Source organism: Octopus bimaculoides, chromosome 5 (assembly GCF_001194135.2).
Source record: "Octopus bimaculoides isolate UCB-OBI-ISO-001 chromosome 5, ASM119413v2, whole genome shotgun sequence".
Classification (NCBI taxonomy): Eukaryota; Metazoa; Mollusca; class Cephalopoda; order Octopoda; family Octopodidae; genus Octopus; species Octopus bimaculoides.
In genome coordinates this window covers 126,528,670-126,534,835 of record NC_068985.1, presented here as the reverse complement: position 1 = coordinate 126,534,835, position 6,166 = coordinate 126,528,670, and the positions used below count along the sequence as shown (strand labels likewise).

At 34.7% G+C, this 6,166-nt stretch overlaps 1 long non-coding RNA gene across 1 annotated transcript; it reads left to right on the top strand.

Annotated features, from left to right (window-relative positions):
* The first annotated feature begins 1,658 nt into the window (after positions 1–1,658).
* On the top strand, positions 1,659–3,933 carry LOC106878807 (uncharacterized). The gene is made up of 2 exons (XR_008264162.1): positions 1,659–2,066; positions 3,533–3,933. It is a non-coding gene; the product is annotated as an uncharacterized LOC106878807 (long non-coding RNA).
* The last annotated feature ends 2,233 nt before the right edge of the window (positions 3,934–6,166 follow it).

Here is a 6,166-nt window from a genome sequence, read left to right as displayed (position 1 = left end):
AAGACAGCAGAGCAAGATATGAGGGAAATTTAGCGGCTGTTTCTCGTAGGTTAATGTACTAAGCAGGGGCTCCTACGATGGATCATTTCATCTCTTTTTTTTTTATTTACACTGTATATAATACCGTTGGCCAAACTACGGCTCTCAAAACTTCTATGTCCCAAGACTATATTTGGCTATAGAGCAGTTTGAATATCCTACCAGCCAGATTTTAAAGTATTAACTACAGAAATATAGACTCCGTATAAACCTTCAATGACCATAGTAATGAAACTATGTAGTGGTATATTTATTCATAAATATAATTCTAAATAAATTTATGTTGTAGGTTTTGAATGTCAAAAAGTATCGTATGTGAATCTCCTTATCAAAGACCTGGTCAGATGTTAAAGCAGTATTCTGTAAATGGAGGTATTGAATTGTTCATCTTTTTAATGCAAAAAAGAACGGATCCTGATTCAGTATTCGATCTGTGAGGATTTACTTAGAATTCATCGCATCACACACAAAAACGTCCACGTTCAGGTTGGTTAACCAATGCTTGTCATTTTGTTGCAGTTGTCTTCATTTATTCAAAACATCTCTTCATTTTCATCCTATCTTTACACTTGGTCTTTCTAACCACCATACCCTTTTGATATGGCAATCGATTTTGGTTTTGTATAAAACCGCATTTTGATAACTTAGTTAATTGTGAATTATATTATACTGTGTCTAATGGTATAAAAGACGCATGGGCATATAGGACGCATTCTAATTTCAGCAGTGCTTATTCAGGAAATAAAATAAGTTTTTAGTGCATAAAGAATGTTATATTGAAAGCAATCTAGCAGTACATTATAAAACATTACAAAAATATCTTAGCTATAGTAGAAAACATTACTGTACATCAAAAGTAAGTTAGCAGTACAGCTGAACATGTAATGGAGCCAGGCTAGGTAGAAGAGACTGTCTCGATTAAAATTAGTCTATTGTAGCGAGCGTCGCGAAGAAAAGTAGCTTGTGGGAGGCTCAACTTCGTATATAGGACCCGAGTTGGATTTTTGAGACACATTTGGTGAAAATAGTGCGTCTGATATGCTACCATATACAACAATTGAAGAAAATTAATTCTAAATTCGATCATTTCCTACTTAAAGGAATATTCTAATGTTCCTTTAAGTAGTGCATATTTTGTAGTGTATATTTTGGTGGATGTCAAAACGATAATTACATAAAAATTATTTATAAAATGAAAATTGTCTCCAGGAATTAACTCAAATATGAGGATAATGAAGTGCTGCACATGGTTTTAGGCATATTTTTAAAATGATAATAACAATAGTATTGTTACTCTCTCTCCCTCTGTCTGTCTGTCTGTCTGTCTGTCTGTCTATCTCTGTCTCTGTCTCTCTCTTCCTAATATATGTATGCATGCATGTGTGCGTGCGAGTGTTTGCGTGTATATGTATGTATCTCTCTATATAACTATATGTATGTATATAGGTAGGCATATATATATATGTGTGTGTGTGTGTGTATACATATACACAAATATACACACACACGCATATATTTACATATATAAAATCATATTATATATATATATATATATATATATATATATATATATATATACATATATATATATATATATACATAAGATTAGAAATATACATACGGTATATATATCGTACATATCATGGTTTGTATATCATATAATATATATAAAACAAAATATATAATGTGCACATTATGTGCGTGCGTGCGCGCATGTATGTGTGCGTGTGTTTGTAAATGCTCCTAAGCACACGCACATAAATACATTTTGTGTATAAATTAGACGCATAAAGAAAAGGACCTATAATGGAATGACCAGTATGCAGTTCTACTATACATGTCACAGAAGGAACCACAGAGCTATAAGAAATTAAACAAAATGTCTACTCATCTTTTGATTGCTGCTCAGCAAGCACGGAATATTTGAAAGGTTGTCGAGTTGCAATCAAAGACTGGTGAAGGCAAAATAACAACAACAAAAGGATTTTACAGTCGTGTATTTTTATCGTTTTGGAATTTGTCTCGTGGTAAGTATATCTTCACTAATATTATTTTGAAAATAAATTTGTTTATTTATTTATTGGTTATTGTTGTTGCTTTAACGTCAGTGAAAAAAAGTTCTATGATTTATTTCTGCGCTGTTAAGTAATGACACAATTTGTACTGCACATCGTTGCGTAGTATTTCTGCAATATTCCTGCTTTGTTTATTGTCTAATTATACGCTGCTATTTAAGTATGATGTCATTATATCAATAAATGTTTAATAGATCATGTTTATAGAGCAGTATATAGATTTTATTAAATTATGATATATATTTAAGTGACAGTATACGAAGTGCATTCAAACGGTATCCGACACTATTTTTTCCCGCCAAAACTAATGTAACGTGGGAAAAATCCACTCTTCCTACGCATGCGTGAACATTTTCGCGGCGGTAAGCCCTGTCATTCTCCAATTGTTACGCCTAGTGTGCAGGCGCGTAGCACGCGTTCATCGGATTTTCATTTTCACCGAACGCACCAAATAAGAAATATTGCATCAAGTTTTGCCAATAACATGATGACACTCTAACTCATCCCATCCAGAAGATTCAGCAGGCCTTTGACGATGATGTCACGGGTAAGACTCAGATCAATGAGTGGTAAGCCAACTTCAAACATGGCCGTCCTCAAGCCAAAACAAGCAACCGATTGAGAAACTTTCGGCAGTCATGGATGACCGTCGTGTAAAATAAAGTCGGTTAATTTTTTAACGCACCTCATATTCTTTATTAAAATAATGTTTAAATGACAATAGAAACTTTGATTAAAGTAATAAAATATTGTTTAAATAAATGACAATATATACTTTGATTAAGATAATGTTACATGTTTAAATAACAATATATCCTTTGGTTATAATATCACAAATTTAAATGATATCATATGCATTGATTAAAATAATGTCACATATTTAAATAGTATAACCTTTGCTATTGCAATGACACTATATACTTCAATTACAATTATGTTATATGTCTAAATGATAAAATACATTTTCACTAAAATAAAGTCATATGATTAAATAAATGTCAGTATGTACGTTGGTTAAAATAATGTCATATATTCTAATGACCCTATATACTTCGATTGACATAATATTATATATTTAAATGGTAGTATAAATTTTCACCAAAATGTCGTATGATTAAATAAATGACTGTATATAGGTTGATTAAAATAATGTTATATATTTCAATGACTATATATTTTGATTAAAATAATGTTATATGTTTAAATGACTATAATTTTTCAATAAAATGTCACATGACTAAATAAATGACTGCATATCAGTGATTAAAATAAAGCCATATTCTTTAATGGCTTATATACTTTGATTTTTATTTTTTACTTGCCGAGTCTAGACGAAGGGGCATTGACTTTTGAAGGCACTCACGCCCCGCTGAATTTAATGCTTTTAATATTATTAATGTTCCATTTGAACATTGCAGGTCAGCACCTGCAGGAAAAACATGAGTAAGAAGAATATTTCAGAGAGCCGATGTCCTGGGGGAAAGAAATGACTGGGAAACGTGGGTAGTGTGGACTGTTGGGGTTCGACGCACAAAGAATGACGAGGCGTGGGAAGACGAATTGACCAGGAGGAGCCGGAGTGTGAGACCAGCCAGCTTCGAGAAGCAGAAGCCATCATTGTAGCAACAAAATAGACAGACTAGAGACAACATGTCTGTGAACCAGCTGACGGAGTATACCCGTTTGTGACTGAATTCCAGTTAGTCAAGTGGACATACTCTGAAGACGAAGGGGATACCCAGGGTACCTGCTGCATGAAGAATTTATAATTAAGAGGATGCTAATGTATTTGATGTAGAGAATAAAGTTTGTTTAATTACATTGTGTAACATGATTTTTTCCCTCGGGTAGCAACTGTTATTTCCTATTTGCTTGCCCCTAAGTAGTATGAAAAATGGCTAATATTTCCTTCAAACTGTGCTTTTGTTAGATTTATTCAAACCCCCAAAGAAACTCTCTCAACGCATGGCTATGATGGTCCCCAACTACTCCTGCTCATGATCAGAGGTGCACATATTGTCTGCCACCAAGGGACATGCTCAAGTGATTAAGATCAAGCAATTGACAAGTAAGTATTGGGCAGAATAGCTACTGTCATGATATTTCTGCTTCAGCAACTCAGCGCTGAATTTGTCCGAAATGCGTTGGAAAATAGGTCAGTTTGAAAACACTGATGTCCAGGTCACAAAAGCAAGATTTAAAAGGCATATTAGTCACTTCCTTTGATTTCTAGATAGAAGCAAAAAAGAAATAACACTGACTGACCAAATACAAAACTAAATATATAAATAAATGAAAATAAAAAAGTAAAAATTTTGTTACACAGAATTATTTAAAATTAAATCTTGAAAGTACAATTTTATGTTTTTAGAAAACATAAAAAGACTTATTTTTATGAAACCATAAGGCTTATCTTTTTATTTTTTACTTGTTTCAGTCAGTGAGCTGCAGTCATACTAGGCCACTGCCTTCAAACGTTTAATCCGATAAGTTAACCCCAGTACTGATTCTTAAGCCTAGTACTTATTCTATCGGTCACTTTTGCCAAACTACTAGGTTACGGGAATATAAACAAACCAACACTTGTTGTCACACGGTGGAGGTGGGGAGAAACACGATCACTAAGACATTAATACACACATATATAAATGTACATACACGCACACCCACACACACTGAGTCTCTCTCTTTCTTTCACACACACATACGTACACATGTACACACATATGCATGCGCGTATGTATGTATCTATATATGTATGTATATATGTATATACTGTATGTATTTATGTGTGTGTTTGTATATGCGTGTGAATTATCTATCTATCTATCTATCTATCTATCTATCTATCTATCTATCTATCTATCTATCATTATTATTATTGAGTGTGAGAGCAGTGCATGCCATCAAAGTGCCACTGGGGTACAAGTATACAAAGCCCAATATACTCAAAATGGCTACCCGTCTGATAGGAGTCCGTCAGGCACATGCATTACAACCACATCTATGCGACAGAGTGATCTCATATGAAGAGACCTTGTAGGTGGGGCCCAGTCAAATAGCCCATCCTGCTCAGAAATCCTTGCATAAGGTTTGTTTAAAAATGAGGAATGAAACACCCATGCCTACAGAGGTGAATTATTCAAACCCCATAGAATTCCTCTCAACACATGGCTACGATGCCCCTCCCTACTACTTCTGCTCGTGGTCAGAGATGCACATATCGTTAGCCACCAAGGGACATGCTCAACTGGCTATGGTCAAGCAACTGACAAGCAAATCTGTGGTATTGAGCAGAATATTTGCTGTAGACCATCTTTTATAGTAAGACAAGACTTGTACATGATAACACTATCAATCAGTTAAAATCATAAGCTATGAGAGCCACTGCCTGTTACTGTATCAGGGCGACGAGCTGGCCCACTCGTTAGTGCGCTGGACGAAATGCTTGGCGGTATTTCGCCCGTCGCTATGTTCTTGGTTCAAATTCCGACGAGGTCGACTTTGCTTTTCATTCTTTCAGGGTCAATAAAATAAGTACCAGTTGAACACTGGCATCGACTCATCCCCTCCCCCAAAATTGCTGCCCTTGTGGAAAAATTTGAAACCATTATTATTATCATTATTATCATCATCAACCATTAGTAGACGAAACTATAATATCTCCATGCCATAATGTTTTTGTAGAAAATAGTATCCGTTGGTTTCAAGTCTTCGTTGAATGGTTCTATTTCAGAGATTACATTTTCCTAGATGGATTGTTGCTACGAGTGTTCAGCAATCGTCGTTTCGATTCCTCGACCGGTGGTTTTGTTGTATTTTGAAACAAAATACTTCATTTCATGTGGCTCTGCGATCGTTTCGTCATCTGACATGTGGCAAGTCGTGCCACATGTCAGATGGTGTACAGGTATGTCGATTTGATATAGGGAGCGAGCTCATGTGAACACGAACATTTGATCACTATAAACAAATTATCTGTGTGGTTGTTCAGCAGAAAATTACAGAAGCCTCATACGTTGTCAAACGACGGAAAAGTCCATATATATATA